Genomic DNA, 24210 nt, shown 5'->3' on the forward strand with positions numbered 1-24210 from the left:
AAGGTCGGAACACTAATGGTGCAAGAGTTTTTCGCCAATGCTTGGGTCACCAAAAATATATACAAGTGTGAACCCAAGCCCTAAAAACTGGTGCACCATGGTCTGAGAGCAACTCTTGGATTTCAGTACGGAAGGTGTGAGAGTGGCGCTACAATTGCCATAAATGCTAGGAGATCCACACTCTTACACAAGAAGGGTCAACTCTGACTAAAGACAGGATCAAGTCCTTACGGATATTTGTGTAGAAGGAGCACAGTGGAAAAGGGATGCACAAGGCAAGCCCTACCAATTGGGTAGGCTTGACCTCAAACCTATAGCTAGAGGATGGTTGGAGTTTATCCAACGCTCCATCATCCCCACAAGTAACCGATCTGAGGTTACTATTGACCGAGCAATAATGATTCATTGTATTATGCTTTGGAATGAGGTGGAAGTACATGAGGTGATACCTCAAGAATTTATATAAAGTGGCTGAAAAGGCCTCCACCCAAGCAAGGCTAGCATTCCCGCATTTCATATATCGTCTATGCAATTCAGCTGGAATTGACATAGCTGGAGATACCCTCATAGAGATGGACAAGCCCATCACAAAGAGAAAGATAAAGTATGTGAGAGAGCCTGCACATGAGCCACAGTAAGAGCCTGCTGGTGCACGAATCCCCACACTTCGTACAACTGTACTAGCAAGTGCACTAGGTCGTCCAAGTAATAGCTAAGTGAGTCAGGGTCGATCCCACGATGATAGTGGTTTGAAGCAAGCTATGGCAGGTCTTAGTCAGGCAAAGTCAAGAAGTTGTTGGTTTTAATTTGGAAGATGGAATTAGTTTGATATGTTTACAATGATAATCTTAAAACTTAGATGGATGAGGCTTGGAGTTGCTTTGTCCTTCTGGATTAATTCTGGTCTTACTGTCTTCTTTGCTTTTGAATGATTCCTTCAATGGCAGGCTGTATATAATCAATGCCTTTCTTGAAAGGTCACAAATGCTCTTCTAGATCTGAACACCAGGGTTAGTGCGTATCCAGTCTGATTGAGGGTGAAGCTCTTGCAGTCTATTCTCCTTCATGATCCTACTCAAAATGCCATAGACAAGGTCGAATCATCCGGATCAGAGAATGTTGCACATTTGAATTCTAGCCTCTGCCATAAAGACCCTAGTCTCCCCATACCTCGCCTGAATTGGTGTCTCGAGAAGTCCCCAACGAGGTCGTGGATTAGCCGTCTGAGAGATGTATAATCAAGCTGGTAGTTCATACTTTTCAATCACGTATTCACACGAACCTAAGTAGACACGGGTGGTTGTCAGGCACGCGGACCTAGTATGATGAACGGAGCCGGTTGTCACAAGCCATCCCATTCACCATGTTGAAGAATGAATATACATCTTAGAATTGAATCAAACACGAATTGAAAAAGAACAGTAATTCTTTTATTAATACATAGAACTCAACATGGCTCCTTCCTTCAACCTAGGAGGTTTAGAAACTCATACTGATAAGAAAATACAATGATAACATAAATCTAATCCCTTAAATACTAAACTAATGACTAGTAAGGGTGAAACAGTCTTTTTAGTGCTAAAATCCACTTCTGCGGCCCACTTGGTGAGTGTTTGGACTGAGATTTGATGAGATCCACGTACTATGAGCCCTCTAGGGTATTGAACATTGGCTAGGGGGTCCTCTTTCCACATTTGGACACTGGTCTCTTTTCCTTGGGCGCTGGACGCCTGATAGGAGGCAGGAGGCTGGCGTTAAATGCCAATTTTAGGCCTTATAATCTAAAGCAAACTATGGATTATTATACATTTCTGGAAAGCTCTGGAAGTCAGCTTTCCAAAGCCATTGAGAATGCTCCATTTGGACTTCTGTAGCTCTATAAAAGCTCTTCCGAGTGCAAGACGGTCAAATCCAAACAGCATCTGCAGTGCTTTCTCTGTCTCTGAATCAGACTTTTGCTCTAGCTCCTCAATTTCAGCCAGAAAATATCTGAAATTGTACAAAAACACACAAACTCAAAGTAGAATCCAAAAATTTAAATTTTACACTAAAACCTATAAAAACTAAACAAAACATGCTAAAAACTATATGAAAATGATGCCAAAAAGCGTATAAAATATCCGCTTATCACAACACCAAACTTAAAATGTTGCTTGTCCCCAAGCAACTAAAAACACAGTAGGATAAAAAGAAGATTAAGATACAATAAATCTCAGAGTTTTCAATGAAGCTCAATTTTAGATGAGCGGAACTTAGTAGCTTTTTGCTTCTGAATAGTTTTGGCATCTCACTATCCATTGAAACTCGGAAGTGTTGGTCTTTTTAGGAACTTAGAATCCAGATGATATTATTAACTCTCCTAGTTCAATTCTTTTTTATTATTGAACACAGCTTTTAGAGTCTTGGTCGTGACTCTAAGCACTTTGTTTTCCAGTATTACCACCGGATACATAAATGCCACAGACACTTTAACTGGGTGAACCCTTTAGGATTGTAATTCAGCTTTGCTAGAAGCCCCAGAAAAAGGTGTCCAGAGTTCTTAAGCACACTCTTTTGCTTTGGATCACGACTTTAACCGCTTAGTCTCAAGCTTTTCACTTGACACCTTCATGCCACAAGCACATGGTTAGGGACAGCTTGGTTGTGCCGCTTAGGCCAGGATTTTATTCCTTTAGGCCCTCCTATCTATTAATGCTCAAAGCCTTGGATCCTTTTACCCTTGCCTTTTGGTTTAAAGGGTTATTGGATTTTTCAATCTGCCCTCCGTTTCCTGCATTTTTGGACAGTAATGGATTTTTTTTAATTTATTTATTTATTTTGCGCATGCATATATTAATTTTTTTTCTTTTACAACATGCTTTTTCTTGCTTCAAGAATAAATTTTTGGATTTTTCAGATTATCAATAATATTTTTCCTTTTTCATCATTCTTTCAAGAGCCAACATTCTAAAATTCCAACTTCAAATATGCACTGTTTATTCATACATTCAGAAATCAAGAGCAATGCCACCATATCAAGATAATTGAACTTTTCTTATTTTAAACTTGAAATTCATATATCTCTCAATTCTTTTCAAATAAAATTTTCTTTTTAAGCAAGGTGAGAGATATATGGAACATTTTACAACTTTAAGACATCAATACAAATGATCATGCAACAAGAACAAGAAAACAGACAACACAACATAATAGAAAACAGAAAAATAATAAGAGGAAAGGGGATAAAAGAGAACGAATCCACCTTTAATAGTGGCGTCTAGTGCTCCTCCTTGAGGATCCAATGTGGTGTTTGATCTCTTCAATGTCACTCCTTTGCCTTTGTTGTTCTTCCCTCATAGCCATTTGATCTTCCCTTATGGCTCTTTGATCTTTTCTTATTTCATTGAGGGTGGTGAAATGCTCTTGATGCTCCACCCTCAATTGCTCCATATTAGTGCTTAGTTCTCCAAGAGAAGTCTGCCATTGATCCCAATAGCTTTGAGGAGGAAAATAATCCCTTGAGGCATCTCAGGGATCTCATGCTGAGGCAGTTGCACAGGCTCTTGTGCATGCTCTCTTGTTTGCTCCATCTTCTTCTTAGTGATGGGCTTGTCCTCCCTAATGGAGATATCTCTTTCTATGACAATTCTAGATGAATTGCATAGATGACAGATGAGGTGTGGGAATGCCAACCTTGCATTGGTAGAAGGCTTCTCAACTATCTTGTACAGTTCTTGAAGAATTACCTCATGTACTTCCACCTCGCTTCCAATCATGATGCAATGGATCATGATGGCTCTGTCAACAGTCACTTCTGATCGATTGCTAGTAGGGATGATGGAACATTAGATGAATTCCAACCATCATCTAGCTATGGGCTTGAGGTCAAGCCTTCTTAGTTGAATGGGCTTGCCTTGGGAATCCCTTTTCCACTTTTCTCTTTCCACACAGATGTCTGAGAACAGTTGACTCTCCTAGTGTAAGGATGAGGATCTCCTTGCATCAGAGACAAGTTGAATGCCAACCTAACACTTTCTGGGCTGAAATCTAAGATTCTCCCTCGGACCATGGTGCTCTAATTCTTTGGATTTGTGTTTACACTAGTGTCATGGTTTTTAGTAACTCATGCATTAGCATAGAACTCTTGCACCATTAAAATCCTAACATATTGAATGGGATTGGTTAGGACTTCCCAACCTCTTCTCTGAATCTCTCTTCAAATTTTCGAATACTCATTCTTCTTGAGCTTGAAAGAGATCTCAGGGATCACTTTCTTCTCTGCCACTACTTCATAGAAGTGGTCTTGGTGGGCTTTGGTGATGAATCTCTCTATCTCCCAAGATTCAGAGGTGACGGCTACTACTTTTCTTTTCCTCTTTCTAGAGGATTCTCCAACCTTGGGTGCCATGAATGGGAATAAAAAGAAAAAAGCTAGGCTTTTCCAACACCAAACTTAAAACTTTGCTTATTCTCGAGCAAAAATAAAGAAAAGAGAAGAATGGAGTAGAAGAAAAAGAAAATAGAAGGAGATAGAGGGAGAGAGAGGGCTCGGCCGTGGGGCTTATGAGTGTATGAGAGGGTTATGAAGAGGGGTATTTATAGGAGTGGGGTAGGGTTAGGTTCGGCCATGGGTGGGGTTTTGGGTGGGAAATTCGGTTTTGAATTGGGTGGGAGTTGGTGGGAGTTGTGATGGTTTTGGGGAAGTGATATGGATGTGATTGGGCTAGGGTTTATAGGAAAGTGTGTATGGGGAAGTGTGAAAGTAAGTGGGGTAGGTGAAGATGTTGTGGGACCCACTGGTCCTGAGAGGCTAGAGAATTCAGATTCCCTTCCCTTTGCACTGGCGTTCAACGCTAGTAATGCTGCCCATTTGGGGTGTTGGATGCCCAGCCAGTGCTCCCTGGCTGGAGTTCAATGCCAGTGAGACTCCATCCAGAGTGTTCTTTTTTCTCTGCTGAACATTTCTGTCTTTGTTCTGACTGCTGCATATGATCATGAACCTAAAAATAACTTAAAAAATAAAAAAAATAGAATTAATTAATTAAGGTTGGGTTGCCTCCCAACAAGCACTTCTTTAACATCACTAGCTTGACGGTTAGCTCCTTACGGAGGTGAGTATGGGCTTAGATTTTCACCTCTTACAGTGAACTTTCTTCCTGTCTTCTCATGAATGAGCTCCACATGCTTTAGAGACAGGATATGACTAACTGTATGTGGTATGACTGGTTTCTCAGTGAAGACAACTCTCATGCCAGGTGAGAGGCCTTCAGTGGGGACTTTCTTGTCCTCCAGCCTTTAGATACTTTCTTCCTAGTACTTTTGTTCTCAGAGCTTGTTGATGGCTGCCCAACACCAAACTTATAATTGATGTTTAGGGGCTCTGCAAAGCTTTGCACAGAAAGAGAGGGTTAGAACATTAGGTGTTGCACCACTGTCTCTTTTTTATCAGAGGGAGAATTGGGATTGGACATCTTGAACAAGATGTAGTCCTCTCCTAGATGGAAAACCATTTCTCCCTTTGCCACATTAATCATGGCATTTGTAGTAGCTAGGAAAGGTCTTCCAAGGATGATAGAATCATCTTCATCCTCTCCTATGTCCAAGACTATGAAGTTTGCAGGGATGTAGTGGTTTTCAACTTTTACCAATACATCCTTTACTAAGTCATATGGCTTCTTCATTGACTTGTCTGCCATCTCTAGTGAAAGATGTTTGCAGCCTGCACCTCAAAGATGCCCAACTTCTCCATTACAGAGAGTGACATGAGGTTTATGCTTGACCCTAGGTCAGACAGAGCCTTCTCAAAGGTCATGGTGCCTATGGTGCAAGGAATCAGGAAGCGTCCAGTATCTGGAAGCTTCTGTGGTAGCTTTTGCTGAACCAAAGCATTGAGTTCTTTGGAAAGCAGTGGAGGTTCTTCCTCCAAAGGCTTTGTACCAAATAACTTGGCATTCAGCTTCATGAGAGCTCTTAGGTACCGAGCAACTTGCTCTTCCCTAGTGTCTTCATCCTCATCAGAGGATGAGTATTCATCAGAACTCATGCATTGCAGAAGTGCATGCAAAGGAACCTCTATGGTCTTTATGTGAGCATTGGCTTCCTGAAGTGCATGCAAAGGAACCTCTATGGTCTTTATGTGAGCATTGGCTTCCTTTGGTTCTTAGGTAGGGCTTTCTTGAGTGGGTATTGAGCACTCAGAGGGTATGCCTTTACTGGCATTCAACTCCATCTCTGATAGCTCTATGGGCGTTAAACGCCCATGCTGTGCACCCTTACTGGCATTAAACGCCCGTTCCCTTATCATTTTGGGCGTTGAACGCCCAGCAGGGGTATCCTGGCTGCTGTTCAACGCTAGCTTCCTTGTCTGGTTGGGCGTTGAATGCTCAGTGAGGGGTTCCTCACTAGGGTTCAGCGCCAGAGTTCCTGCCTGTTTGGGCGTTGAACGCCCAGCCAGTGCTTCCTAGCTGGCGTTCAATGCCAGCTCTGCTGCTAGGATGGGCGTCGAACGCCCAGTGAGGGCTTCCTCACTGGCGTTCAGTGCCAATTTTGCTGCCAGGTTGGGTGTTGAATGCCCAGTGATATGCTCTTCACTGGCATTCGATGCCATCATAGTCTCTCCAGATTTGGCCCTAGCCTCAAAGGTGATAACCTTGCACTCTTCTCTTGGGTTCACCTCAATGTTACTAGGAAGAGTGTCAGGTGGAGTCTTAGGGATCCTCTTGCTCAGTTGAACAACTTGTACCTCCAAGTTTCTAATGGAGGACCTTGTTTCATTCATGAAACTATGAGTGGTCTTAGAAAGGCTGGAGACCAGAGTGACTAAGTCAGAGAGGCTCTGCTTAGGGATCTCCATATTCCCTTGAGAAGATGGGAATGGTGGTTTGTTTTTGAACCTATTCTGGTTCCTTCCACCTTGATTATTATTGAAGCCTTACTGAGGCTTCTGTTGATCCTTCCAGAAAAAGTTAGGATTATTCCTCCATGAAGGGTTGTAGGTGTTTCCATAGGGTTCTCCTATGTATTTTATCTCCTCTATGGTGGGTTGATCAGGATCATAAGCATCTACATCAGGAGATACTTCTTAGGTACTGCCAGCTGCAGTTTGTATTCCAGTCAAATACTGAGAGATCATATTGACCTGTTGGGTCAAGATCTTGTTCTGAGCCAATATGGCATTCAGAGTATCAACTTCAAGAACTCCTTTCTTCTGAGAGATCCCATGGTTTACAGGATTTCTTTTAGAAGTGTACATGAATTGGTTGTTTGCAACCATCTCAATGAGTTCTCTTGCTTCTGTAGGCATTTTCTTCAAGTGGAGTGATCCACGTGCAGAGCTGTTCAATGAGATTTTGGACATCTCAGACAGATCATCATAGAACACGCCTATGATAGACCATTCTGAGAGTATGTCAGGAGGACATCTCCTAATTAATTGCTTGTATCTTTTCCAAGCTTCATAGAGGGATTCACTTTCTGTTTGTCTGAAGTTTGAACTTCTACTCTAATTTTGCTCATCCTTTGAGGGGGAAAGAATTTAGCCAGAAAAGTATTAACCAGTTTTTTCCAAGAGTCTAAGCTCTCTTTTGGTTGAGAATCCAACCATATCTTAGCTTTGTCTCTTACAGCAAAGGAAAAGAGCATAAGCTTGTAGACTTGAGGATTCACTCTATTGGTTTTAACAGTATCTGCAAGAATTCAGCAAAGAACTGATGTGGATCTTCCATTGGAAGTCCATGGAACTTGCAATTCTGTTGTAGAAGAGAGACTAACTGAGGTTTAAGCTCAAAATTGTTAGCTCCAATGGCAGGTACAGAGATGCTTCTACCATAAAAGTCAGAGGTAGGCATGGTGAAGTCACCAAGAACCTTTCTTGCATCTCCTTCAGGTTCGGCCATGTCTCCTATTTCTTGTTCAAAATTTTTTGAAGGGTTTCTTCCGAAGTGTTGTGCTTTAGCTTGTTGTAAACACCTCCTTAAAGTCCTTTCAGGTTCAGGATCAAGATTAAAGAGAGGTTATTTATCCCTGTTCCTGGTCATAAACAAGAAAAGAAGAAAAGAAAGAAAGGAAGCTTCTATGTCTAATTTGAGTATAGAAGGCTCCCAATGAGATGTGAAGAAAAAAGAAGAAGATTGAAAAGTGAAGATGGAAGATGAGAGAGGAGAAGAGTTCGAATAAATAGAAGTAAATAGGAGAAGAAGTAGAAATAGAAGAGATAAATAAGAATTAAAATATTTTTGTTTTTATTTTATTTGTTTATTAATTTCAAAAATTAAAGTTAATAAATTAAAAAGAATTGAAAATTAGTTAATGAATTTTCGAAAAAATAGGAGAAGGAAATAGAAGGGAATTTTCGAAAATTGAGAGAGAGAAGAGTTAGTTAGGAAGTTTTGAAAAAGAAGAGAGAGAAATAAGTAATTAATTAAGAAAGATTTGAAAATAAGGTAAGATATAATATTAGAAAAGATTTGAAATTAAAATTTAAAATTAGAAAAGATAAAAAAAGATAAGATAAGAAATTAAAAAGAATTGAAAAAGATTTGATTTTAAAATTTGAGATTAGAAAAGATAAGATAAGAATTTGAAAAAGATTTCAAAGAGATGAGATTTGAAATTTGATTTTGAAAAAGATTTAATTTTGAAATTTGAAATTTGAATTCTTAAAGTTTAAATTTGGAAAAGATAAGATAAGATTTTTTGAATTTTGAAAAAAGATAAGATAATATTTTGAAAAAGATATGATTTTGAAAAGATTTGATTTTTGAAATTTGAAAACTAAGATAAGATAAGATAAAAATTTAAAATTAAAATCTGAATTTTTATTTAAAATTTTTTAAAATTAATTTAAAATAAGATAGAAAAGATATTTTTTATTTTTGAATTTAATGAGCAAAGAGAAAAACAACAAAAAGACACCAAACTTAAAATTTTTAGATCTAAAGGGACTCAATTTTCGAAAATTGCAAGCAAAAATACCAAAAAGACACCAAATTTAAATTTTTTAAGATCAAAACAAAAAGAAAAAGTAAGAACATTTTGAAGATTAAGAAGAACACCAAGAACAAAACTCAAAAAAAATTCAAAGAACACAAGAACATGCAAAGACACCAAATTTAAAATTTTGAAAACCAAACACAAAATTTTCAAAAATTATAAAAGAAAAATACAAGAAGACACCAAACTTAAAGATTGACACAAGATTTAAACAAAAGAAACTATTTTTGAAAATGTTTAGAAAGAAAGACTCAAAATTTTCGAAAAACTCAACAAGAACAAAAACAAAAGACTCAAACCAAGAATAAAGATTAAATAAAGAAAATAATATTTTTTTTTTACTTTTTTTTTTTGAAAATAGGAAGAGGAAAATAGAAGAAAAGCTAACAAAATTAAAGATAATACCTGATCTAGGGAACAAGATAATCCGTCAGTTGTCCAAACTCGAACAAACCCCGGCAACGGCGCCAAAAACTTAGTGCACGAATCCCCATACTTCATACAACTGTACCAGCAAGTTCACTGGGTCATCCAAGTAATAGCTGAGCGAGTCAGGATCGATCCCACGAGGATTGTGGTTTGAAGCAAGCTATGGTTATCTTGCAGGTCTTAGTCAGGCGAAATCAAGAAGTTGTTGGTTTTAATTTGGAAGATGGAATTAGGTTGATATGTTTACAATGATAATCTTAAAACTTAGATGGATGAGGCTTGGAGTTACTTTGTCCTTCTAGATTAACTCTGGTCTTACTATCTTCTTTGCTTGTGAATGATTCCTTCAATGGCATGCTGTATGTGATCAACGCCTTTCTTGAGAGGTCGCCAATGCTCCTCCAGATCTGAACACCAGGGTTAGTGTGCATCCAGTTTGATAGAGGGTGAAGCTCCTGCAGTCCATTCTCCTTAATGATCCTACTCAAAATGCCACAGACAAGGCCGGATCATTCGGATCAGAGAATGTTGCGCCTTTTTGAATTCTAGCCTCTACCACAGAGACCCTAATCTCCCCATACCTCGGCTGTACTGGTGTCTCGAGAAGTCTCCAACAAGGTCGTGGATTAGCCATCTGAGAGATGTATAATCAAGCTGGTGGTTCATCCTTTCCAGTCACGTATTCACACGAACCCAAGTAGACACGGGTGGTTGTCAGGAACGTAGTCTTAGTATGATGAACGAAGCTGGTTGTCACAGGCCATCCCATTCACCATGTTGAAGAACGAACATACATCTTAGAATTGAATCAAACACGGATTGAAGAAGAACAGTAATACTTTTATTAATTCATAGAACTCAGCAGGGCTCCTTCCCTCAACCTCGGAGGTTTAGAAACTCATACCGATAAGAAATTACAATGATAAACAAAAACATGGTGTAAAAGTTGCTAATGATGTCTGAATAACATAAATATAATCCTTTAAATACTAAACTAATGACTAGTAAGGGTAAAACAGTCTTTTTAGTGCTAAAATCCACTTCTAGAGCCCACTTGGTGAGTGTTTGGGCTGAACTTTGATAAGATCCATGTGCTATGAGGCCTCTAGGGCATTGAACGCTGGCTAGGGGATCCTCTTTGGGTGTTTAGACGCTGGTCTCTTCTCCTTGGGCGCTGGACGCCTGAAAGGGGGCAGGAGGCTGGCGACGCTAGTTTTGGGCCTTCTAATATGAAGCAAAGTATAAACCATTATATATTGCTAAAAATATTTGGAAGTCAGCTTTCCATAGCCATTGAGAACGCTCCATTTGGACTTCTGTAGCTCCAGAAAAGCTCTTCCGAGTGCAAGAAGGTTGGATCCGGACAGCATCTGCAGTGCTTTCTCTGTCTTTGAATCAGACTTTTGCTCTAGCTCCTTAATTTCAGCCAGAAAATACCTGAAATTGTACAAAAACACACAAACTCAAAGCAGAATCCAAAAATGTGAATTTTACACTAAAACCTATAAAAACTTAATAAAAACTAAATAAAACATGCTAAAAACTATATGAAAATGATGCCAAAAAGCGTATAAAATATCCGCTCATCACATGCGCTGCCGCCTCCACCTAAGATCCTAGAGATGCCTCAAGAAATGTATTTTCCTAATTATGACTATTGAGATCAACTGAATACCTCAATAGGAGAGCTGAGCTCAAGCGTAGAGCAGCTGAGAGTAGAGCATGAAGAGCACGCCACTACCCTCCACGAGATGAGAGAAGATTAGAGAAGATTTACTGAGGAACAACTGAGACAAGGGCGAGACATAGAGGAGATCAAACACTCCATTGGATTCTCCAGGAGAAGCAACAGCTATCATCATTGAGGTTGTTGGGTCCCATTATCCCTCTATCCGTTCTATTTATGTTTTAATTGTACTTTCATTTATTGTCTGCTTTCTTTTCTAGGTTCATGATCACATTTAGTCTTTTGTCCTTTTCTATCTTCATTTTTTCTCTCTTATTTTATTTTGGTTATAAGATATCCTTTGTATTCTCACCATGCTTAAAAAAAATTTGTTTAAAAAAGAAATAGTGAGATGCATAAGTTTTAAGTATACCATGAGTTATTCCAATTAATTTGATGTGGCGGCCTTGCATTTTCTTTCTGAAATGTATGAATTAATAGTGCATGATTGATATTGAAGTTGAGTGCATTGGCTCTTGAAGAACAGTGTGTTTAGAGAAGTATTATTAACTCTCTGAAAAATCAAAATTATTGATTCTTGAAGCAAGAAAAAGCAGCAGAATAGAAAAAGAAAAATAAAAAGAAAAAGAAGAATAAAAAGAAAAGAATGCTCATAAAAGAAAAATCAAAAGAGTAAGGATCCAAGGCATTGAACATCAATGGTTAGGAGGGTTAAAAATTAGCCTAAAAATCTCAAATGAGTGCTATCCCTAACTAAATGCTTGTGGTGTGAAGGTATCAAGTGAAAAGCTTGAGACTGTGCAGTTAAAGTCGTGATCCAAAGCAAAAGAGTGCCCTTAAGAACTTTGGGTATCACTGACTGGGAAAAGCAAAGCTAAATTCGAATCCAAAGGGTTTCCCCAGTTAAGTGCCTGTGGCGTTTATGTATCCGGTGATAATACGGAAAAACAAAACGCTTAGAGTCACGGCTAGGCTCAAGAAGGTGCAAAGCACCAAAAGAAGCTGTGTTCAAGAATCAAGAAGAGCTAAACTAAAAGAATCAATAATATCATCTGGATCTTAGTTCCAAAAGAAGCCAATACTTCTGAGCTTTAAAAGAAAGTGAGATGCCAAAATTGTTCAGAAGTAAAGAGCTATTAGCCCCATTCAATATTTGGAACTGAGCTTCATTGAAAACTCTAAGACCTATTTTATCTCTCTCATCTTTTTAGTCCTACTTGTTTTTGATTGCTTGAGGACAAGCAACAGTTTAAGTTTGGTGTTCTGATGAGCTGATATTTTATACGCTTTTTAATGCTATTTTCCTTGTGTTTTTAGTATATTTTGTTAAATTTTATTATGTTTTAGTAGGTTTTAGTGTAAAACTTACTTTTTGGATACTACTTTGAGCTTTTATGTTTTTCCTATGATTTTAGGTTATTTTTGGGTGAATTTAGCAAGTTTTGGCAAAGCCTGATTCAGAGGCGAAGAAAGGACAACAAATGCTGTCAAATCCTGACCTCCTTGCATTCAAATGAGCATTTCTGGAACTACAGAAGACCCATTGATGCGTTCTCAACGGCGTTGGAAAGCTAACTTTCAGAGCTTTCCCGCAATATATAATAGTTTATACCTTTCTGATAAACCCCATTTTTAGGGTTTATCCTGTGCTTCATCTAGTAGATTTTATCCATTATTCTCACACTTATTCATACAATTCGCATGTTTTACGTTTTCCTTCCTGATTTTGTGCTATGATTGAAAATATCCTTCTTTGGCCTTAAAATTGCTATGTTTAATCCCCTCTTATTACCATTCGATGCCTTGATATGTGTGTTAAGTGTTTTCAAGGTTTATAGGGTAGGAATGGCTTAGAGGATGGAAAGGAAGCATGCAAAAGTGGAAGGAATACAAGAAACTGAAGGAACTGCTAAAGCTGTCCAGCCTGACCTCTTGGTACTAAATCGACCATAACTTGAGCTACAAGGATTCAAATGAGGCGGTTTCAATTGCGTTGGAAAGATAACATCCGGGGCTTCGCAACGGTATATAATTTGCTATATCTTCCCCTAAGATAGGCGATGCGCACGCGTGGATCACGCGTACGCGTGACCTGGCAAAAATTCAATCCACGCGTACGCATGGACGCATACGCGTGACTTTGCCGCGTGCTGGACGTATCAGAAATCGCTAGGGGCGATTTTTGGGATGTTTCTAACCCAATTTTTGGCTCAGAAAATACAGATTAGAGGCTATAAAGTGGGAAAATCCATTCATTCATGGGACACAACATTCATAATTCACAATTTTAAGTTTTAGATGTAGTTTTAGAGAGAGGGATGCTCTCTCCTCTCTCTTAGGAATTAAATTAATTAGTCCACTTGACTTTTCTTTATTTAGTAAGGGTTAACTAAGTGGGAGCAATAAACAATTCTCATCACACTTGATAAGGATAACTAGGATGGGATTTCTAGTTCTTATACCTTACAATGGTTTTCATGATAATTAATTTACTTTCTTGTCAATTTATTTTCCTGTTCCTTATCTCAAAAACCCAAAAATATACCTTTTTCCATAACCAATAATAAATCATACTTTCTTGCAATTTCTTGAGAGACGACCCGAGGTTTAAATACTTCGGTTATAAATTTTATTGGGTTTTGTTACTTGTGACAACCAAAGTTTTTGTACCAAAGGATTCTTTGTTGGTTTAGAAACTATACCTACAACGTGATTATTTTTATAAAATTCTTTACTAGCAAAAGTCTTCTCTCCTTTCTACTTCTTTCTTCCCTCTTTCTTACTTTCTTCTTCTTCTTCATCTTTTTAAATTCTCATCCTTCTTCACTTTCATTCTATTTTACTTAATTTATTTGCATACTTTCATTCATTGCATTTTAATTTTGTGCATATTTTTATTTTCTTTTCTAAAGTTATTCTTTTTACATTGGTGTCACATATTCTTATTCAACTGTTGTGTCTTTTCTGGTATTATTTTGGTGCTTAGTGACTTGTTTTACATTGTTGGGCGATCTTATTTATTTGTCAAAAGCCAATTTTTATGATACCTGTGTTCCTTTTGCATTGACATAAATTTATATTGTCTTTCATTACCTACTATCTCTTCCCTATTGTTACAATTTTTGCACTATTGATATGCCATGTGCTTAGATTATTTTTTCACTTGCATGTTGTAGCTACCATGTAATTGAGGCCCTCATTATTTGGTATTAACCCACCCATACTTTATCTGTTTTCTATCTTTGTTTTTGGGTTACTTTTCTTCTTTTTTTCCTCTTCTTTCAGGATGGCCACTGAGGAAGGGAAACAAAAAACTTTTACATGGAGTGACAGACAAGTCCATCTGCACAAACTTTAGAGAAAGGCGTCAGTTGTAGCAACCCGTCCACTTGTACATCTTAGCATGCACCGAGGACAGTGCAATCTTTAAGTGTGGGAGGTCAATACCGACTTCCGTGGGTTAGTTACCTTCTTCTCAACACCAAAGTTTTATTTTCTTTGTTTGTTCATTGTTGCATTTGCATGTTTGATTGCATATTTGTTTGATTTTGTGCATATTCTACCACTGCTTGGTTGAAATAATATTTACTTTTTCAAGAAACTTTTTAGAGTATTTTACTAATTTGATTAAAATTTTTTGAAAAACTTGTTTGAAAAAATTTTAATTTGGAACATGGTTTTAGAGCTCGAACACACAAAATCAGTAAGATTTTGAGCCTACTTGATTGGTTGCACTTTATCAACCAATATTTTATTTTTGGTGTGTGCTGTTCTCTCTAAAATTGTGATCTTTGTCTTGCTTAATTCTATATTTCCATGGTTTGATGTATGCATGCACTTATATGATTGAGGCCTTTATTTCACTAAGTTTACATACCCATATGGAAATTAAGTATGTTAAACTTCTTTATGAAAATATGAAAGAAATATTTAGGACATGTTAATGCATTCAATAATTTAATTATATGCATTGAGAAAAATAAAATAAAAAAAGAAAAAAAATAATAATAAAGGAGAAAAAGAAAAGAAAAAGAGCAAACAATAAAAAGGGGACAAAATGCCCCAAAGTAAATGGTGAAAGTAATGCATATGAGTTGTACTCAAATTCGGATGCATGAATATGTGGAAAACATGGTTAATGGATAGTTAGATTTTGTATTATGATTACATGGATTGTCTTAAGTTTGGTGGGAAAAGTTTAAGTTAATTAAGGATTCAGATTTTAGTCCACTTGACCAAATACAATCCTACCTTGACCCTAACCCCATTACAACTCTTAAAAGACCTCTTGATATGTGTATCTGTGCATTAAATTCTTTGTTGATTGATAGAAGAAGAGAAAGCCTTAGAAAGCAAGATTAGTAGAGAATTGAGAGAATCGAACCTTAAACACCTGAGCGATTAGAGTGTATACACTTCCAGTGAGGGTTCGATGCTCGATTCCTTATTCCCGACTTTCATGAGCTTTCTTCTTACAAGTTTACTTGTACTTTATTTATGATTTAAATTAGTGAAATCCAGTTCATGTCTATTCTTGGAAGAGCTTATTTACTTTTAACCAAGTAGTTAGAAACATCTTAGCATGTAGTTGCATTCATATAGATAGGTTGCATTTCATACATTCTACCATTCCTCTTCACTCTCTTATAGCTTCTCTTGAGCTTAGCATGAGGACATGCTAATGTTTAAGTGTGGGGAGGTTGATAAACCCCATTTTTAGGGTTTATCCTGTGCTTAATCTAGTGAATTTTATCTATTATTCTCACATTTATTCATACAATTCGCATGTTTTATGTTTTCCTTCCTGATTTTGTGCTATGATTGAAAACATGCTTCTTTGACCTTAAATTTTCTATGTTTAATCCCTCTTATTACCATTTGATACCTTGATATGTGTGTTAAGTGTTTTCAAGGTTTATATGGCAGGAATGGCTTAGAGGATGGAAAGAAAGCATGCAAAAGTGGAAGGAATACAAGAAACTGAAGGAACTGCTAAAGCTGTCCAGCCTGACCTCTTGGTACTAAATCAACCATAACTTGAGCTTCAGAGGTCCAAATGAGGCGGTTCTAGTTGTGTTGGAAATCTAACATCTGGGGCTTCGCAATGATATATAATTTGCCATATCTACCTCGAAGATAGGCAACGCGCACGCGTGGATCACGCGTACACGTGATCTGGCAAAAATTCAATCCACACGTATGCGTGACTTTGCCGCGTGCTGGACGTATCAAAAATCACTAGGGGCAATTTTTGGGATGTTTCTGACCCAATTTTTGACCCAAAAAACACAGATTAGAGGCTATAAAGTGGGAGAATCCATTCATTCATGGGACACAACATTCATAATTCACAATTTTAGGTTTTAGATGTAGTTTTAGAGAGAGAGAGAGAAAGAGGCTCTCTCCACTCTCTTAGGTTTTAGAATTAGGATTTCTTCATTTTCTCAATTCCAGGTTCAATGTTCCTTTAATTTAGTTTCTTTTCTACTTTTATTTATTCTAGCATTCTAGTTTATCTATTTCCCTTATTGATTACTTTATGTTGCTACTTGGTTTATGAATTCCTATATTTAATTTGATTCTCTATTTAATATAATTTGAGGTATTTCAGATTTATGATTGCCTTCTTCTATTTATAATATTGATGTTTTTAATTTAATTTAGATTTTTCTCCCTTTTCTTTCTCACTTGAGTTATCAAACTCAGCTGTTGATTGAAAATTGGAATTTGCTGATTAATTTGGATCCCTCTAAAGCTAGTCTTTCCATAGGAGTTGACTAAGACTTGAGGAATCAAATTAATTAGTCCACTTGACTTTCCTTTATTTAGTAAGGGTTAACTAAGTGGGAGCAATAAACAATTCTCATCACACTTGATAAGGATAACTAGGATGAGATTTCTAGTTCTTGTACCTTTCAATGGATTTCATGATAATTAATTTACTTTCTTGTCAATTTATTTTCCTGTTCCTTATCTCGAAAATCCAAAAATATACCTTTTTCCATAACCAATAATAAATCATACTTCCCTGTAATTCCTTGAGAGACAACCCCGGGTTTAAATACTTCGGTTATAAATTTTATTGGGTTTTATTACTTGTGACAACCAACGTTTTTGTACCAAAGGATTCTTTGTTGGTTTAGAAACTATCACTTTCTTTGGAAATGATGGCCCAAAATGGGCATTGAACGCCCAAACTACCCCCTTTCTGGCGTTCAACGCCCCAAGAGGACCAAGGCCGGCGTTGAACGCCCAAACCTGGCGTTCAACGCCAGAAGGGGAGCAAGGAAGCAGCATATTCACCCCCTAGTGGGCGTTCAATATCCACTCCTTCAAGTTGGATGCCAAGCTCAGCCCAAACACCCACCAAGTGGGCCCAGAAGTGGATTTTTGCACCTTTCTGCTTACTTTATTTCATTTTTGTAATTTATAATTATTAGATTAGTATATATAGGCGAAGATCACCCATGTTTAGGATCTTCAGTCCCTCAGAACTTATCATAGATTATTTTCTGTACAGTATGAGCGGCTAAACCTCCTAGGTTAAGGTTAGGAGCTCTGCTGATTCCTATGGATTAATACAATTACTTTTCTACTCTAATATATGTTTGATCCTATTCTATGATATATTTTCGTTCTTCATCTTTATGAATCTGGGGTGTAACAAAAGTATGACCCCATTCTACATGAGTTCTTTATGAGTCCTGACTCGGATAGTATTGAGCTACAGCTTGAGAGTACATCACCGATTCTAACAAGTTATTTGGGATAATTGGGATATATGACATGAAATCCCGTTAGTCAGGGTAATTAAGGGCCCTGTGGCTCTAAGGGCTAGAATCATAAGAGTGTCATTCTCCAATCCAAAAGATCCGACCTTGTCTGTGGCGCTTTGAGTAGGATCATCATAGATTGAATTGCGTGAGCTTCACCCTCTGCCAGATTAGCTGACCTGTTTGGGCATTTGGTTTTGATTAGAGGAGATTAATGACCACGACCCATGGCTTAATCACTTACAGCCTTGCCATTGAATGAATCACTCATTGTTAAAGTAGTGAGTAAGAAGTGTTAATCCGGAAGAACAAGTATCTCCAAGGCCCTAACTGACTCCTTACTATTATTTCTATGTTTTATTGTTATTGCTTGTTTATGCATTTACAACAACAACTATCTTTCTATTCGCCTGACTAAGATCTGTAGGATAACCACAGCTTGCTCAATCCAGCAATCCTCGTGGGATTTGACCCTCACTCACCTGAGATATTACTTGGACGACCCAGTGCACTTGCCGGTTCAGTTGTGTGAGTCACAAATTCACACACCACCTAGTCATAGAGTTTGTAATAGAAGATATCTAGCTTGACCCAATCTGAAAATATTTCAATAGGGCATCTTCTGAGCATCATCTTGTATCTCTCCTAAGCGTCATAAAGAGGCTCGCTCTCTCCTTGCTTAAAGGTCTAAATATCCAGTCTCAACTTAGTCAGCTTCCTTAGGGGAAAATACTTATTCAGAAACTTGGTTACTACTTTACTCCATCTGTTCAAGCTTTCTCTGGGTTGAACATCTAACCATCTCTTTGCTTGATCTTTCACACCAAACGGAAAGAGCCGCAGCCTGTAGACGTCAAGGTCTACTCCATTGGTCTTTACTGTGTCACAGATCTGCAGGAAGTCAACAATGAATTCATTAGGTTCCTCCTGCGGGAGTCCGTAAAACTGGCAGTTCTGCTGCACTTGAGTGATCAATTGTAGGTTGAGCTCAAAATTGTCTGCTCTGATAGGAGGCACACTGATGCTCCTTCCATAGAAGTCAGGAGTGGGTGCTGTATAAAATCCCAAAATTCTTCTGGGTTGTGCACTCCCATTCGGGTCCATAGTGGGTTTTTTCTGCTCCTGTACACACGAATAAGAGACAAGAAAGTGGAAGTCTCTATGTCACAATCTAGAGAGATCCTAGTGAAATATCCCAAAAAGACAGGAAATAAAGTAAATTAAAACCAACTATTGAAACCCTAAAAAAAATTGTATTTAAAATTAAGAACTGGGTTTGAAGTTTTCGAAAGGATTAAAAAGGGGAGAGTGCCAACAGACACCAAACTTAAAATAAAAAATAAAGAGAAAATAAATAAAATAAAATTCAAAACTTAGGGAGAATAAGTAAAATTTAAAAATTGAAGGTTAAAGGAAAAAGTGAATAAACAAGACAAATAAAAATACCTAATCTAAGGAACAAGACAACCGGTAGTTGTCAATCACAAACAATCCCTGGCAACGGCACCAAAAATTTGGTGCGCAAAATTAGAACTTGCACAACTTCACCGGCAAGTGCACCGGGTCGTCCAAGTAATACCTCAGGTGAGTGAGGGTCGATTCCACGAAGATTGTCAAACTAAGTAAGCAATAGCTATCTTGTTGGACTTAGTCAGGCGAACAGTAAAGAGATTTGTTATTGAAAGCGCATAAAACAATTAAATAGGAAAGGCAATAAAAGGTTGGTGTAAAATTACTATAAGGAAACATTTAAGGTCTCGGAGATGTTTATCTTTCTGGATTAAAACTTCTTACTAACTATTTTAACAATGAATGATTCATTCTATGGCAAACTGTAAGTGATTAAACCCTAATTCCTTAGCAATTTAATCTCCCCTGATCCTCATCAAATGCCAGGTCCGTGATCATTTAATTCGAATTAGAAGGTGAAGTTCAGAAAACTAGTTTATACTAAAAAGGCCCTAATCACTCCAGATCCCGGCTAAACAGATGTTCGCATGTCCCAAACGAGTTGTGGATTAGCCGTCTAGGAGGTGTGTTATCAAGCTGTAGTTCAGGCGACCTTGGTGAGAGTATCACCAGAACTCATGTAGAAAAAAGGGTCATGCTTCCATTCCACCCAGTTTTCTTAAATTAAGTACGAGACGCACCTTAGAATTAAATCAAACATATATTAAAATAGAAAAGTAATAATATTAATTCATAGAAACAAATAGATCTCCTAACCTTAACCAGGAGGTTTATTTGCTCATGATTTACAGAAAAAATAGGGTTCTGAAAAATGTAGAAGGAAGAAGATCTGATAATAAACCTAGGTGATCTTTTCCTTTAAATACTAACCTAATATTAAATGCTAAACCTAAAAAATATTATTTTAAAATAAAAAAACAAAGATAAGATAAGATAAGCCTAAGAGGTGCTAAATCCACTTTGGAGGCCCAATAGCATGTGAAACGAGTTGCTTGCTGGCGTTCAGCGCCAGTCTGGGCGTTGAACGCCCAGAGAGGAGAGCGCACTTCTGACTTCATGCCCCCTGCTAGCGTTGAATGCCAGCGTTTTCCTTTCTTGCTCGAGACTTCTCCAAATTGCTCCGAATTTCACCTAAAACCATAAAAACACAAGAAAAACTCAAAGTAGCATCCAAAGGTGAACTTTGCACTAAAATATACTAAAACTTGATAAAATCTATCTAAAAATAATATAAGCACAACTAGAAAAAGGATATAAGATACTCACGCATCATCGAAGTTGGTCAAAAATCAGTTTTTACCCAAAAACACCAAACCTCAAATTTTCCAAAATCCTCAATCAAAAGTCAATTCAACTACAACCAAACCAATACCAATTGACCCTCAATCATTTCTCAATTAATCTACACTAATTACTCAATTCAATTCACTATCCACCATTCACAATTCTTACCAATATCATAATCTCCATAAATCCTCATCAACATCAACAATCAGCATCATTTTATAATTATCAAAATCATACTCCAACACATACAAACTCATTCAATCTTCATTCACAATTCATATACCATATACACAATTCAATCAACAATTCTTTCAGTTCATTCCTATCTTAAAGTCTACTAGCCTAAGTTTTCACGTAACATTATACATTAACTACGAGAAACCAAAACCATACCTTGGTCAATTCCTCTCCAAGCTCGGAACACCTTAAAATCCTCTCCTCCATAATCCCCAAGCCTATAACTCCTCACCAATTGAATTCCCAGCTTTCAAGGCTCAAATCAAGCATCCAACATCCACTAATTTGATTCCAGTTCATACAATTTAATCTAATACATACAATTTTGCTATAATAAACATAGTGTTACTGATTTCAATAATTTACAAGGGTTTAATGGTTCTTACCGTACCCATTAGTATTCTTGATGAAACTCAGAGGTTACCCGCTACTAGAGTTCACCTAAACCATCAAAATCATTTAATTCCTCAATACTAAAATCCCAAAAATTTGAAACTGAAGAGAAGAAGGCTGGGTGAGAAAATGTAACTTTCTTACCACTTTGTTTGGATGGTTTTGAAGAGCTCGACATGCGTGGTCGCGTGGCCACAAACGGTACAGTGATCGGAGCTTCGGATTGAGAGATATGGAATTGAATTTTGGAAGCGAGGGTTATGTTTTGTTCTTGTTTCCCTTCATCCAAGTTCAGCGTGGAATGGCTTATGAAAGGGAGAAGAAGGCTGAGCTTATGTATTTATATGTTGGGCCTTGGACCTAGTTTGGGCACGGTCTAACTGGATTGGTCCATTGGCTCAGTTTTGGGCTAAAATTTGTAAAATTAGTGTCAAAATTCGTATTTCAAATATTTCTACTCCTCTAGATTATAAAACTTTAATTTTCTAATTTCTTTGAATAATAATAAATTTATTAGCTAAATATTCATTAATTTCTTGGGGTTTACATCCTACCCACCTAACTAGGAATTTTGTCCTCAAAATTCAGATTTAGTTATCTAAAAACAGGTGCGAGTAGTCTTTTTCCATTTTCGATTCAAGATCTTAGGTGTGTTCTTCAACTCCGGCCCGATTCCATGCAACTTTTACCAATGAGACTTCCTTTCCTCGGAGTTTCTTAACGCTGACATCATCAATTCGGACCGGAATCACTTGAAACGTTAGATTTTTCTTTAGCTGAATCGATTCAGGTTCTAAGATATGAGTTGTATCTAGAGTGTATTTATGGAGTTGGGATACATGGAAGACGTCATGTAAGTTTGAAGGTGTGGTGGTAAGGCTACTTGATAGACCACTGGTCTAATCCGGCTCAATACCTCAAAGGGTCCAGTGTACCTAGGGTTTAACTTCTTAGTCTTTATCGCCCGGCTGATGCCCTAGTTGGTGTAACCATCAGAAATACAAAGTTTCCTTCACTATATTCCAACGGCTTCTGCCGCAGATCCGTGTAACTATTCTGAGGACTCTGTGCAGTGAGAATTCTAGCTTGTATTCGCTTAATCTGCTCGGTTATCTTTGCTACCAGGTCAAGGCTCAAAATACTTTATTCACCTGCTTCGTACCAACAAAGGGGAGATTGGCATTTTATTCCATATAGCACCTCATATGGAGCCATTCCAATGCTCGCATGATAGCTGTTGTTGTACGCAAATTCCACCAATGGCATATACCGCTTCTAGCTCCTCGGTAGATCCAATACACACGCTCTCAGCATATCCTCTAAGGTTTGAATGGTTCTTTCTGATTATCCGCTTGTCTGTGGGTGATAAGCAGCGCTTAAACATAATCGCGTCCCAAACGCCTTTTGAAAAGCCCCCCAAAATCTTGAAGTGAAGCCAGGATTCCTGTCAAAAACTATGGTTGAAGGCACACTATGCAGTCTCACAATCTCTTTAATATACAAACGGGTTAACTCCTCTAAGGTACAGTTCATCTGGACAGGCAAAAAGTGAGCAGACTTCGTCAACCGATTCACAATTACCCATTCTGCATCAAATCCTGCCCTAGTCCTCGGCAATCCTGACACGAAGTCTATGGCGATACCTTTCCACTTTCACTGTGGAATCTCCAAAGGTTGTAAGGTTTCGGATGATCTCTGGTGCTCAATCTTTACCTTCGAGCAGGTCATACATTTTGAAACATGCAACGCCACATCATTCTTCATTCTCGTGCTTGGCCAGATGAAGTTCTTACTTATTAACTCCTCCAGCTAAGCTTTAAGTTCAGCTAACTCCAAGGGCGACATTTGATAGGGCACAATTGAAATTGGTTCGGCTCCAAGCACCAGCTCAATCGCAAACTCAATTTTTTTAGAAGAAGAAAATTCAGGTATGTTTTCAGGGAATACCTCAGGAAATTCACTTACAACCGAAATCTAATTCAAACTCTATTCATCACCCAACACACTTGAAGCTAATAGCATGAAATTCTGACACTTACTCCCACTACAGTTCACCATAACAGAATTAAGATAATATCCATTTGCCACCACCGGTCTTTCTGACCTTTCACACATAAATTGCACTGACCGTTCAAAATGATCAAGCAGTACGTGATGCTTTGATAGCCAATCCAAACCCAGAATTATATCGAGTCCAGTAATTGGCAAATTAAATCATGGACAAAGGTTCGGTGTTTGATTCGAAACATGACTTGTTGACAGTCTAACCTAGTCACGACAGCCTTAGAGGCAGGAATATGTACTTGTAAGTCATAACTAACATAGTTATCTTCAATCATAACTCACTAGCTTTCTCAAACGATATGAATGAATGTGATACCCCAGTATCAAGCAAAGTAATTAAGATTTTGTCTTCGATTTTACAATTACCTCTAATCAGAGTGGCTTATTTCTCAGCACCATCCGCCGTCATAGTGAACACGCATCCCTGCTGTTGAGCTCTCCCAGCTTCCTGAGTCTTCATTTTTGGACAATTCTAGGACAGATACCCGGCTCCACCATAATAATAGAATACACGCAATCCAGCTTTGCACGGAGTGTTCGGATGATACGCATGAGTGTGAAAATTGACAAAATCGCGCATACGTATCCACCTCATGCGTATGCGAGTGTGTTGAACAGAGAGAATTCTCGCGTACGCATGCATGTTTTCGCGTACGCATGCCTTGTGATTTTCAGAAAAAAGCTGTTAAGTCTGCATAAATCAATTTTACACACCCAACTTCAAACATGCATAATTTTTTGTTAAAAATCATTTTTAGTCCATTCTTCAAACGTTGTAAATTTGACAAACCCAATTTTCATTCAAGACAAGTTTGACAAAATTTAAGGGTCCGAAAGTCAAGTTATGGCCCGCTAAGATTGATCAAAAATAAGTTTTTATCCAAAAATACCAAACCTCAA

General features: G+C 37.8%; 1 non-coding gene across 1 annotated transcript; it reads left to right on the forward strand.

Annotated features, from left to right (window-relative positions):
* The first annotated feature begins 7382 nt into the window (after positions 1-7382).
* Positions 7383-7488, forward strand: LOC148581635 (small nucleolar RNA R71). The gene has a single exon (XR_015899199.1). It is a non-coding gene; the product is annotated as a small nucleolar RNA R71 (small nucleolar RNA).
* The last annotated feature ends 16722 nt before the right edge of the window (positions 7489-24210 follow it).

Source organism: Arachis ipaensis, chromosome B10 (genome assembly GCF_059453495.1).
Source record: "Arachis ipaensis isolate K30076 ecotype BB chromosome B10, ASM5945349v1, whole genome shotgun sequence".
In the NCBI taxonomy this organism is placed as follows: Eukaryota; Viridiplantae; Streptophyta; class Magnoliopsida; order Fabales; family Fabaceae; genus Arachis; species Arachis ipaensis.